Below are 14,239 nucleotides of genomic sequence, written 5' to 3'. Positions count from 1 at the left end.
CACTTCCATAAATTTCCAAGTGTGGATTTACAATCGGCTCTGTTGGGCTACCAATCTTTTCAACTGCAAATCAATCTGGGAATGAATTACAATGATATGTACTACACATAGTAGAGAAGACATACCAAAGTGTCACTTCCATTTGAATTTATTGAACAAGGATTATTGGCGTTGTGGAGCAGCACAGCAAAGAGAAAATAGCTTACACAACAAAGTGCTTGCTGGCCAAAGGGGTCTGCAATAAATCAAAAGGCAGGCTCAATGTAAAACATACATTCATCAAATAAAAGAAATGCTGCATGTACATGAACCAATCAAGTGCATTAAATAGCAAGTTTTTCCTTCCTTAGCACCCATTTAAACCAGCTCACTTTAAAAACTACAGTCCAACATTCAAGTAAGAAGGTGAATTACAAAAAAAATGTGTCACTCTGTCATCTAAAGGCCGTTTCTTAACTCTACAAGCCTTGTATGGAAAATTCAATGTGAATTTTAGAGATTCTCTCATAGTAAGCTACAGTTTTTGGAGAAAACTACTATAAGCAGAAGGTTTTTCCAACAATTTCAGCCAGATTTTTCTCAGTTTTAAGCTTCCTTCAGATGCTCCCTTATTCGCAAGGGCTCGTCGCAGCGGATGAATCAGCATGTTCTGATTTGGCACAGATTTTACGCTTGAAGCAAACAGTTCCATGGATCTGTGCTTTTTCCCAGTTTTGAACTGGAGCTCTTTCACATGTTAGGCAAATGTACTAACCCCTACATTAAATTGACTGAATCTGGTGCACAACTTTGGATGGTTAGAAGTTTAGAAAAAGTATTGGAAAAACTAAAACGTTAACAAAAGTTATGTGTTCCAAAGCTTCTGACAAAATTAAATACACAAGACCAAAAAAAAAAGCAAAAAAATAATCAAACTAAAAAGGCACAAAGTTCATGTGTACAAACAGCATGCAAGTATAACATCCATGGGGCCAGGCTGCCTCTTCTTTCTCTTAGAAAGTAGAGGTGCTGAAGTCCAACATAGATTTGTGGATAACGCTTCAAAAGTGTGTGCAAAAAAGAGGCCTACAAACCTCGCTCGTCTATATCAGCTATGTTAGGAGGAATGAGGCAAAATTCCAGAGTTATTTGTGAAAAGCTTGTTGCAGAATAATCAAATCATTTGACCCATGTTAAATAATTTAAAGACAATGCTACCAAATAAGCATAGGATGTATGTTAACTTCTGACACCCGAGGAATGCAATTTATTAAATAAAAGGTGACATAAATAATTCTAAAGCTATTTATCTGACATATCATATTCTTAGAATAAAGTCAAGATTTTAAATAACCCAAGGCATGGATTAAATGTCAACCAATGTTAAATATTGAGTTTAAATGTAATTGGCCAAGGGAATAAGCTTCCAACTTCAACTGAACATAAAATCTTAATGTTATTTAGGCCAAGCTAGAATTGCTCAAAGTGGGGGCCTAAAAACTGAGCATGGTAAAAGCAAAGCTTTCTATTTACTTCAGGGTCTCTAATAGTGTATAAAGCCCACAGCCTTGCCCTAGCTGAGAGATTTAAATAGGTTTTAAGATTTCTTTTTGTTTAGTATTTATTTTAGTGATGTCTAGAAATGAATTAGTGAATAATTAATTGCTTCTGTGCAAATAGCCAAACATTAAATTAGCAATATAAACTGAGACACATTCTCAACAGCAGATGTGCACATATATATCAAAAGAAAATTCGCACTGTCGGGCAAGAAAGATGAGCTAAGACGTCACTACTTGACAGTTAGCTTGTGGACAGATGGTGCCATAAAATGACTAGGCAGGCAGCACAGAAGGCATGGACCCCCCACTCCTCCACCCCTTCGCACCACGCAGAGGACTTCAATCCCCCACCTCCTGGGCAGAAAGCCTCGTCTCCGTCAGCAAAAGACAAACAGAGTGAAGGCATGTGCACCCAAAGACTGGTAAATATAGAGCTCCATAGATCAATAACTGGCCAAACAAGAGGCAGTTGTTCAGGTTCAGCTCATCCATGGATATAATGTGGACAGACTGCAGTGTCCAGAAACAGCAGAAATTTTCCAAAAAGGAAATATTGTAAGAAGTTTAGTTTTAAATGCATATATTTTTTCTTTTTTTACATTTGGCACTAAGGTGGGAATATGGGAGCAAGCTTTGTATAGTGTATGAGGATTTCATACTATTCAGCGGGTGTCTGCACTGTTCTAAATCAATTACCTCTAGTCAGTCACTGTTTGGGGTAGGGGGTATTGTAAATCAGCTTGGTGTCAGCCCAGATTAGTAACTGTAAAGCGCTGGGAGTGAAGTTCTTTGGCTGGCATGGACCCTCCAGAGGCCGACATGAGAAAGAAGCTGTGGCCTTAGTGTTCGATGACAGCACAGCAACTGGTTATTGTTTGCCACAATGCTTAGTAAGGTTGGGGTGTATGAGGATGTATATAATGAGACTGGCAGATAATTTACGAAGCTTCTTCCCTTACTTTAGTGTATCCTATAAAAGAAAATAATGCAGGACTTCAGAGACTATTGGATTTGCAATTTTTCATAAAATTAATAAAATTCTTTGATGTGTCTAGAACTTAATTACACAGTTTTTTTTATTGAGAGGTATATCTATATTGCACACCCTAACTTTTGATTGCACATATTCACCAGACTTCTACCGATGACTATTAAGAAAAAGTGGTCATTCATAAATGAAGGAGTGAATGTTTATCTTGTTGCGATCTTGCAAGCAGCTCCTTATCTCACTACATCTGTTTATGCAGATCTACCTCGAAGGAACTGCTAAGTCAGCCACAATAACACAGACGTGAGGGTGCGCAGCTGTAGACTGTATTTATTTTATGACACAGAATGTCCTTTTTTATACAATAGCCTACTGAATGGGCTTTTGTGTTCTCAAAGGTAAAACTCACAGATGAAACTGTGCATTGACATAACTTATTATCTATCCCTACATTAGGGCATGTAGGAGTAAAAGGGAAAACAATCCACTGCGGTCTGAGGTACAGAAGAACAAACCCTGTGTTGACACAAAGAATGGTTAGACTAACTCGAGGCATAGTGGGAAAAGCACCTTGTATACAATCAGGCATTTATACCAGGTGCACAAACAAGAACACAAACGAATGCTATTCTGAGCTCTACCCTGAAACAAAAACTCCAGGTGTTACACAAAGGAAAGCTAAGATTCATGGCCAACCTGAAACAGTTAAGACTGGGCAGATTTAACTTGGGTTAGCTGCAATTGCAAATGTGGAAAAAACAAAATCCCTCAAGGTCCTGGTCCAACTTGTGTCCTGCCTTGGATTCCAGGCGGCTATCCTCTCAGCTACTGTCTAACGAGTGAAAAGAGGCAGATTCTAATAAGCTGTTCTGTCTTTCTGTCAGTCTCCGTTTCTCCATCCCCCTGCTTCCTCCTCTCTCTCCCTGACCATGCCTTCTTCTCTGTCTCTTTCTCTCTGTCTCAGCCACGAGCCAGTCTGCTGGAGCAGATGGAACCATATATCCCCATCGCTCTCCAGAGGCCGGAGGATTTAAAATGTAAAAGAGATGAGTGTGGAATAGACAGAGGCCATTCGATAAAGGGCAAGAGAAGCAGGGACTCTCAGCTTGGACAATGTTCATCAAATGAGGATAATGCTAGCAGGAAGTAACTATGCTCTAGAGCTATCAATTAGGAAGATGTAGGCTCTAAACTAACTCGGCATGTCTGCCAATAAGTTTCTAATCTAACATATTCTTCTACATGATATGAACATGAGATATCGACAAGTGTCAGGGTAGACAAAACCAAATTTTACAATACCAGAAAGTTATTAATATCAAATATAAACATCAGTTAAATGCTGTACGTGCTTTAACAAGAAACAACAAATTAACTTGATTTAGCTCATAAGATTAGAACAATGCCTCAGGTTCTTTGCTGGGCTTTTTTTTTAGCCGAATTTTTTGTTATTAAAAAATAATAATAATAAAAGTAGATGATTAGTTGTAGTCCCAAACCAACTGAATTCTGATTGGTGCTTACTAGCCACAGGCAAAAAATAAATGAATTACAATAGTAATAATTAATTAAAATAGTACTTGGCTATCTGCTCAGATTGTGTTAGATGGAAGTTTGGAGGCCTTCCTCTCCTCAGGCCACCTTTCAGGTAATGAGAAAGTATCTGGACACGGCATCTGTCGTCTGGGAAAAGATTCTGCTTCGTCCTCCATCTCTGGGTGGCAGGTTGACGGACAGGAAGAGTGAAGAACAACAGGCGGCCGAGGTCGTGAGCAGTACAATCGATCGCCAGCTGACTAGTAAGGTCCATTATACTGACAGGCCAGAGCCACAACACGACGACCTGCACTTCACCAACGTCCTCATTACTACCTATGAATCTCTCTCTGGGACCAATCTCTCTGGCCCTCGGCCCCTTCTTGCTCTATCTTGCTTTCTCTCTACGGTCCATCTCTCTGGGTAAAGCACAAAAATCATTTTCACTGCCAGTCTGATGGAAGCGTTTCAAAGGAGGAAAAAGCCACACTTAAGCACATGCACTTTGTGTTTATGCACTAGTTTAAGGAATAAATGCAAAAGAAAGACAACATGGGGTATTACATATTGTGAAACACGGGGAAATAAAGCTGAAATGTAAATTCAAGCCTGTGCTATCCTGGAAAGAATTTTAAGTGTCTGCAAAGGAAAACCTCTACCATATTAAACACTTCTTCAACCATCACCCTTTGCCTCTAGTTATACTGAAATCCTTAGTCCTTGGAAGACTTATTTATACTCTCAGCCCATAGACTATCAATTACCGCCAGTGTAGAGTCACTGTTCTGTAGCTTCACTAACAAGACGTTGACACAAAACACACACACAGTACACACAGTGTGATTACAGACCTCATCGACGCATCCAGTTAGAGAAAATCCAGGCTGACTATGAGTCAGACGATTTTAATGACTAATCAAATTGTTCGGTAAGAATCCACTTCATAAAATAATAATTAGACAAGGGCTTCTTCAGAGATTCAGTGCAAACTTACAAATACATCCAATGCAGTAAACTGTTCTAAAGTTGACATAGACAGACTTTCATTTGTGGTTTCACATGTTACAGCAGCACAAAGAACAGGAAGAAAAGTGAAGTAGAACATAACATGCCACAGATTTATTACCATTTATAGACGAAAAAACACAAAAAAAGCTAAAAAACCAAGTAAACCTCACTCACGGTCTAACCAATCTTTATAGTCACTAATACACATACATGCTGCTCAAAGACATCTTGGGTTCGTAAAAAACAAAAAAGACATGCAATGTGGGACCTTTACTGAAGTCACTCTGTTTAGATGTGATTTCAGACTGTTTGCAAAGTGCTCAAAACAGAGATCTCACCAAATTTCTGCTGACATGTCATCTCACTCTGTGACAACGATTAAACCGAACACCAGGACGTTCCGCGTACAAGAAGACGTGCAGGGACAGGTCCTGTCAGTCATCTCAACAGATCCACCCTGACGCCTAAAGTGCTTCTGTCAGGTCAGCAAATGAAAAGCCATCACAGCCAATGTTGCAGTCGCCATGATGAGGTCATCCCGTAGACTGGTTAAATGCTATCTTGCCAAGTCCTGTTAAACTTGGCTGAGCATGTTTAGGCTGAAGGCGTCAGCTTTGATTCCCAGGCTTAGCGTTTTGTTGATGCACCATCACAGGAGATAAACAGTGAGCCGGGAACCAGAAATGATGCAGGGGATGTAGGCTAAAACCAAATGAAACACTTGAGTCTGCAATCAGTAATGCTCGGTCACGTACCGAGTCCATACAGGCCACCGTAATACTGTGAAGTAAGATCTGAGAAAGCGAATTCCTTTTAAGTGAGCCATCGTGTCTAGTCGTGGCAGTAGCATTGGAATAACATATTCGGGTCAAAAAGCTAATGAATGTGCATTAACAATGACTTTTATGGAATCGCTCTATAAAGCACAACATTTTCACAGCTCCCCGTCAAACCATTAAAACCACAAAGCTCAAGAGATACTGAACCAGAGGGATCATTTTTATAAGACTTTGACCAACAAGTACAAAATGTGTTATGCATTATTTACCTCATGCAAGAAACAGATCGCTCTAACAGCAAGTTTAAAGTCCTTTCTCTGGTATAAACAGTCAACTTGGCATATATTTGAATTTAATTTCATCGCACAAAATGCAAAGGGGCTTTCCTCACTGGTTATCCATATACTTCCCCCTTCCTCAACCAGTCCTCTTGTCTAACAGTCAGCCAAAGCGGCCAAGTCTCCCATGTTTACTAATGTAGAGGCAACCCCTTTATCAGGGAAGAGATTTGTAGGGAGGAGGCAGGGGATTAGCCATCAAATTACCAGGCAGACAGCATCCCTGCTCCAGGGTTGTGAAGCAGTAATCTCTAAGGCTAAAGGGGGAGATCCAGATAAAGGTTTTGGGATTGGTGCTGTGGAACTCCAAATTGTGCATAGGCGGAATATACAAGTGTGTTTTAGGGGTTCAATATTTTTAAGCAAGCTTTCCCTTCAGTTGTTTGTTATGGAAACTACCTTCACAGAACAAGACAAGACCACATCGCATGCTTTCATGATGTTGGGCTTTGTGGCATCACAACCAAGCCCAACACCCCACAGCGCAAGTCTAGAGGAAAAGCTTTTAAGTAGGAATGCTGTAGCTAGGCAGGGCTGGTGGAATTAAGATTTCAGTGGCATTGCCCATGGTTCTTGTATTATCACCCTCCCTTAAACAAGCAGTGCTCTCCTCAGAGAATACCCCCTGGACACAGGAATGTTTCATCAATGCCGCAGCCTCCAGCATCCTTCCCGGGCCACAGTGGGCCAAGAGGCGCTGCGCAGGCAGGCTATAAATAAGTCAGGCGTTATAATGAAGCCAAATGAATCTCCATCCATCTTCCCAAAACAAGCCTGGGACCCAAGAGTTCTGCAGGAGGAAGAGTTATTACCTGTGTTTGAGGATTGAGCCACAAGATGAACAAAAACTAAATGTTTGATCTTGAACGCATCCCACCACAAAACACACATTCTGTGCTCTCCAACGCAAGCATGTCCAAATCCGTGTATGAGTAGCCAAGAGTGTGAAGACTCGTTATTTCATTAGAAGTGACACGCGTGGGCTGATAAAAGAAGTGACAGGAGGGCTGATAAAGTAATGAAGCAGAATGTCGGGTTTAAGCACAGCAAGGCATTAGAAGAAATTGGGAGGCTGAGCAAACAAAGGTGCTGGTGGAGGCCCAGGGATAAATCAGCCACATGATTATACTTCCTGAACCAAGCACAGAATAAATTAAGCCTACATTTTTTTTTTGTTTGTGCAGTTAAGCATCACAGTTATCCCGCCATAATGAAGAGGAAGGTAAAGCTGCAAAGTTCATTTCCCTTTAATGGTCGTCCAAGAGGAAGAAATCTGACCTTGTTTTACTCCAGTGAAAGACACTACCTCAGCAATAAGATCAGTATCAGTGTGCCATGGAATAACTGAGTGACATAACAGTTTAGTGCATGAATACAATCATGCAACAGAGACAACAGTGATCTCTAGCTTTCTCCACTTTCAGAAAATAGTTTAATGCATTACAGAATTTCTATTTGCCATGGTCACTGGACGTTTCGGACCTGCGCCGTCGCATAGTGCACATATACAAGCGTGAGCTTTGGCCTTGTCATACATGCAGACTACAGAAAAATGCAGCTACCCCTGGAAATGGAGGCTGTTTCAATCAATGTGGAGGCGTAATGGGATGATGTGGAATTGAAATGAGTTTTGTGCAAGGGGGAAAATGTCCTCTCTGACAAAGCGGATTTGTGTTCCCGTTGAGAAACCCATGGCTGTAATGCAAAAAGCCAAGGTTTAAATGAAAGGTGCAAGGCTATGAGCACAAAACAGACCTCTGATGGTAAGCTGTAACAGGCCATAAAAGATACATTTAAAATGCAGAATAAAATATATAATGTAAACAGGAGCGCGGAAAAGGAATGAAGGGGAGGAAAGACAAGAATGTAATCTACGCTCCGAGCGCCCAGATTCGCTTCAGTTCACTTTTAACAATGACCGAAAGCTACTCTTTAACGGATGTAGTGTTTGTTTGTTTGTTTGTTTTAAACAGGACTATTTCCCTTCATCGCTTACTTACTTACAACAAAAATAACAATGCCATCCCTAAAATAAACCTGTCTCGGATATGATCTCGTGTCAAAACCTCAACGTGTGCGCGGATGTCAAAGGATACGCAAAGACCTACTTCGATCAAATGAGCTCTCTGCTTGGGGCAGCTGAGAAAAGCATTCTTGTCAAAACACTGGTGATTTTAGTGGTAAAGAAACCTTCTCCTCAGCACCTGTCACAACGAATAAGTCGCTGTCTGCAAGAAGGAAGTGTCACAAATAAAAGCACAAAGTGACTATCAGCACAGCTAGCACGTCACACAGGCAGTGGACGCTGATTGACATCGCACGTTATGCGGGATGTATCTGTCACACTCATAAACATGTTAACTGTGTAAACATGTTTATTTAGTATTGAGAATTGGGCCTCGTCAACATAAAACAACTACCTATGACCTTGTCAGCGTCGGGCAACAATTGCTGACACCCAACGAATGAACACCCCCCTCGCCTCTGCCAAGATTTTAAAGTCTGAGACCAAAGAATTTGTTTAAGCATCAGCATCAAAGCTTTGAACTTGAACAACCCAACAAACCCTTCTGTGTTTTCTATTTACAGTATGTGTCGCGGCAAATGTCTTGCTCCACTGACACAGCCGCCTTCACAGAGATTGATCTGTGATTGTAAGCAACTTCTTTCTTGTCCCAACAGGCATGAGAGTGATTAAGCAAATCTGTCATGCGTTAACAAGTCATTACACATCACCCAATCCACCAATGATGAGAAATCAAGTTCTATGGAAAAATCCATATGCTCAGCCCATAATTACTTTTGAGGAATCCGTTAGGGAGAGAGATTGAGTGACTGACTGTTCCTCACAGGGTAATTTATTCAGAAGGAAAGACTTCAACCAAGACACCCTTTTGAGCAAAGCATATTATATAGGCCATGTTTGGTCTGGGAATTTAATAAAAGAGCAGTGGTACACAAATGGCTGCAGTTATTTCCTCAGGACATCACTTAATGTTTCTCTGGAACGTTAGTGCTGATGAGGGGGCTGAGGCACAGTCGCAAAAGAGGACGGCCTGCCCGGCGGAGGTGAAGGACATCGACTTACAGATCACCCAAGAGGTGGACAAGAGTCGCTCTGTTTCAACAAATGACCACAGTTGACAGTTTGTCATTTTTGTGACACTACAGAGCTGCTGAGTGGACATTTTGAACCAAACTGAACCATCTTTTTTTTTTTTCAAGTAAGTCTAAGGGAACCACTTGAGATCAGCACTAACAGAGGTAGATTCCACACTGAACAAAAAAGAAAAAAAAAACAACAACCGATTTTTGGTACAAATAGCACAAAGTTCCCATTACAGCAGAGCAGACTTATGGGGACGTCTGGCCCTTTCAAAGGCCAAACAAAATGAAACAAACATGCTGTCTTGGCTGTGTTTTTTGAAAGCTTAAGACAGCTTTGATGGAAAAGGTCAAAGTAAAAGATTTTCCCACTGACATCAACCCTCCTTTTGTGTTCCAGAGTTACTGAGTAACAACTGCCACATTTTCTGTGGCCAAGATTAAAAAACTCGGTCAAAAACTTTCTCAGTTGAAAGATTTATCACACAACTGCATCTGAAGGGAACATTTAGAGCTGGTTAAACGGGATCAAAAAGAGTCCTGCAGATTTACTCATAACGGTGTACTTCACAATTATAGGAAAAGCAAAATTTGAAGACACACAAAGAAACACCCATTACAGCATATGCTTTGTGGCAACCAAGACTCAACCATTTTCCACAAATCACATTTTGTGACTTTCAGAAGTTCTCCTCTGCAATTATCTGGGATTTCAAAGCCTTTCGTAGCCAACTTCTAACTGAAATTCTTGTTCCTGAAATTTTACCCTCGAGATTGCCCAGGGAGATATAGACAACTGAAAAAGCAGGTTGTTTAGCCTCAGCGTAGGCCTAATGCAGTAGAGCTGCAGGGTGTCTAACCTTAGCAGCGGTAGCTAAGGGACATTCTATGGCCCTTCTTTTCAAAGTCCTCTGAATACGTAGGGGAGGGCTTGCACCAGACAAGGCAATTTGCCAGAGAGCCAGCCAATAGAGCTAAGCCAACACGAGGTTAAACTATTGTTTTGGCTTCACAAGCAAGAGTGAGCAAGGACAAAAGTAAGGGAGACAAAAGAGTAGTAAGAAAATACCTGACCACTGAAGTGTAACACATCAACTTATATTGTTACTTTTATTATACCAAGCAAGTTGCAAGAAGTTAGATCCCAAAACAAAAACCAGGGTACTGGGAGAGGGATACACAGGCAAATGAAATTCACACCATCTTACACAGTTCACCCACTTTCAAAAAAAATGCACCTGTGCCTCTTTACTTGTTTTAGGAACTAAAAAACTGTTTTTTTCATGTCAGGCTGATTATGTGGCAAAAAATTCGAACTTACCCATGTATCTAAGGTAGGTCCACTTAAATAAAGAAATATTTTAAAGAAATACTTTTTATTCCTCTTTATTGCGAGGCACTTATTCCAGAAAGCAAGTTTCCAAATCCTACAAAAGAAAATCCAGCAGTATCGGAAAAGATTATTCCTGAAAGTGAGAGATACCCTGTGTGAGAGAAAGTCGTCTCCAGTTCCTGCTTAGTTATTCCATTCACAGCATTTCATTAAACCAGAAGAACTGTCTTTTTGCTCTCCAGTAATAAGTTTCCAGCTGTGGCTATATCGCAGAGTAGCTTGGGAAGAGATCCTTCAGAGTCACAGCTTGTTCACACACTGAAGGGCAGTCGGGGACTGCCTGGGAGAAGCCAAACCCACCGTGTGATGTCATGGTGTCAAATTTCAGTATGAAAAGGGAGGAGGCTTTACCTTTTTGAACTCTGACCAATGATCATCTTGTGGTTTACCTGCACGTAGAAGGGAAGGAGTATATGTGATTGTGATGCACTCCCGCTGCTTAGAGACTGTATCTGGCTCTTATCTATTGATCACCTTCCAGGGAAAAGACTGTCCCAGTGTAAGCTCACACAGGCTAATGAGCCCTCACTCTTGCTTTGAAATGAAACTCAAGCATCTGCCCTGCCATTATTAGTGAAACTTAACTGGTTAACTAAGTTTGACCTTGAGACTTAAACAAGTATTCCCCAGGGACTGTGATAATACATGCCCGCCAATGTGTTTTGTGGATAACGTAACAGTTACAAGAATATTTTTTCCTTCTCTCTATATATTGAAAAAAAGGAGAAGATGCGTCAGGGGGGATAAATATGCAAAACCCTCATTCTTAAAACTGCAAGGCATCGAGTACACACATACACGACTCGCAAACACACTGGTTCTCACTCCCCCTGGTCAAACTCTGCTAGCCATGGAGCTAATCATCCACAACAGATGTTCAGAAATGTTCAGTCGGATTTATGACGGAGCTCAGAGGAACAGCCAAGTCAGCCTCTGGTGCTGTTTTCTCTTCTGTCCTACAAGGACAAGGGATTGCACCGAGAGAGGATGTCAGCACAACCATTCTCTTCCCCAAAAACATTCCCTCTCTCTCTGAGCTTCGCCATGCGAGACGCCCGTGCCTTAATAGCTCACAGAGCCTCCGGACCTTGGGGAGAGGTTTGCTCATTTATCCCAATGATACTGTGTGGACTGTAACTTGACTCATTGAACAGCGCTTCAACAATGTTTCACCCTCCACATAATGATGTGGGGTTTTTTTGGGGGGGGTTTTTTATTTATTTTTTTTTATTTATTTATATATATATATATATATAGTGGAAATGCTGTTCAATGACTCAATGAATTCAAAGAAAGGATAAGATTTTAAAGACAGGCCATCATTTTGCAATAATATTTAAAGGATTCATATTACTTAGATTTTAATGTAAGTGGAACTAAGTTTTAAGAATTGGACTGCTGTGGGCTAGTTTCATTCTGGAAAGTGCCAGTATAGTAACTTTAATAAACTAACATAACAAAAGACAATCACAATGAGATTCTATAAAGGACAAATAAAGCTTTTTACCAAGAGTAAGAATGTTGAATCTGTTCCAGGCTTAAACTTTACTGGAGGAAATGGCAAACTGCAACGTGCTCTACATTTCTCTTTGTTGTTAACAATGGAAGACAGTCTGATTTTACTGGAGGCTGCAGATCTGAGAACACAACAGACATTTCTGCAAGAGAAAGAATTGTTTTATCCTTAACATTCTTTCTAGCTTATAACAAATTGGATGTGGGTCATCTGATTAAAAAGTGATTCAATTTGAAGGGACTAAAATATAAATATATTTCAGCTGCATGGGCTTGGGGGGAAAAAAAAAAAAAAAAAAAAAAAAAAAACGGAACTGAAAGACAAATGGGGATATCATGCATGCACCGTGGATAGAAACTTACTGAAATCTACATCACAACTATCTGCAAAAAGGAGAACAGAACAATCTGGATGTTTTGGAAGCCTCGTATTTTCTTAGACTCTCTTGAGAGTTTGAGAGAACCTTCTGGAAAATAATTATTACACCCACACATCCCCGGGGAGAGGAGAAAAAGTATATCTGTGGGTGTAAACAGCTTGTGCCACATCAAATGTCAAATGAATCTGGGATGAAACTGTTGAACAAATCACACTTAAGTAAAAGGCAGGAGTAAAGATCATTGGTCGGTGGTCCCAACAGCAGTGTGGGAGAGAAAATTAATTGTAAGCTACAGTCATGTTTGCTACTGTATTGTGTCAGCTGCACAGCATGAACTGTTTCAAATGTAATCTCATTTTAATGTAATGTAAAACTCAAAACACAGATGGAACCTGAGCAGTAAGAACCCCCCCGCCCAGATGCAAGATTAAAACTGTTGCCTCGAGTGAGGTTTTGAGGCTCAGGCTGTTTTAGGACTTATCTTTGGCCCCACCCCCCACCCCCTTCAAAGAGCTCGGATTGAGTTGGAAGCACCCCTACCAAGAGAATTTATAACATTGTGACAACCACCCATCCCCCGCTCATTTCATTAGGCTGAAAAAAAGGGGTTGACAACCTCTTCAATCTGAAGGAGCCAGCCTCTCCTTGATTTAGGCCAGTCTGCAAGCCTCAGTTAATACATTTTAGGGTAAATTTGATTTATTTATTTTTTAAGATAGCTTTTTTTTTTCTGGCTTTATTTTAAATGCATGGATAAAATCTGTTGTGCAACTCCAGGATTATTTGCAGGTGAAGAGCCAATGAATCAAACTATCTTAACTCAGCTTCTCTGTGGTACCTTCATTCATCTGATGGGATGCTGCACTGGCTGCTGCAGGATGGGATGAATCACACTGGCCCTGGGCTTTATCAATATATCTGTCTGCACCATCTAACAAGTCTCCCAAAACATTTTAAGAGGGTTCTGCTTCGAGGTAAGTTTCTTGGTATAGATCCAGCAGAGTACCAAGCAAATGAATGACCACAGCATTACAAAAATAAGACATATTTGTTGAAACACTGCAGTCTAAAATAATGTATAGCCGTATGTAAACATATAATTTCTCCACAAAAATTTAAAAATCCTTAAAAAGCACTCCAAACAGATGTGGTTTATTTTCCCATTCAGTGGAATAGTTGATGGACAGAACTGTGGCTGCATGCCAGTGAAAAAATGCTGACCTGTGTCGTAAACACTGAGCTGTGAAAGTCAGTGTGCTGCTGCTGCTGATGGGCTCTTAAGACTAGCACTATGTCATCGTGCCCATAAGCACAGCTGGGTAACACCTGTTAGTTTAGAATTCCCAGTCCAGTTCACAATTTAGTGAGGCTTGGTTACTGCCATTAGTCTGTGAGCTAATTCACCCCCAGATAGTGTGCTGTGGTATTTACATTACATACATGGTTCATATCATAACTTAAAATAAATCTGCAGGAAGCACGTAGCAGCAATATATACAAACATACACATATACACTAATATATACATGAGGTCACCCGGGGGATTATAAAAAGCAGCTCTTGCACAGAGTAAGTAAACCACAAAATGGCTAGCTTTAAAATGCAGCACAAATGTATCTTTTGCGACTTCTGCCTAACAGTCGCACCACCAAGGAC

The 14,239-nt window shown here is 40.6% G+C and overlaps 1 protein-coding gene across 17 annotated transcripts in view; it reads right to left on the bottom strand.

Annotated features, from left to right (window-relative positions):
* LOC146553336 (receptor-type tyrosine-protein phosphatase F) overlaps window positions 1–14,239 on the bottom strand; it is a 163,477-nt gene that overhangs the window by 108,654 nt on the left and 40,584 nt on the right. For 3 of the 17 annotated variants that reach the window (XM_085254649.1, XM_085254645.1, XM_085254652.1), the window contains exon 1: window positions 10,617–10,976. The exons of 1 other annotated variant lie outside the window; for it this stretch is intronic. The gene's annotated coding sequence lies outside the window, so the exon portion shown is untranslated. Of the gene's footprint in view, window positions 1–10,616; window positions 10,979–14,239 lie in introns of those variants that run through there. 13 more of the 17 variants (XM_085254650.1, XM_085254653.1, XM_085254648.1 and 10 more) reach the window with 7 other exon arrangements.

This window comes from Mchenga conophoros, linkage group LG18, assembly GCF_057382185.1.
Source record: "Mchenga conophoros isolate Kocher_MC1m ecotype Shallow Benthic linkage group LG18, M_conophoros_male_GT1.1, whole genome shotgun sequence".
Classification (NCBI taxonomy): Eukaryota; Metazoa; Chordata; class Actinopteri; order Cichliformes; family Cichlidae; genus Mchenga; species Mchenga conophoros.
Note: the sequence above shows the minus strand (reverse complement) of the source record. Positions and strands in the feature narration are given on the sequence as shown.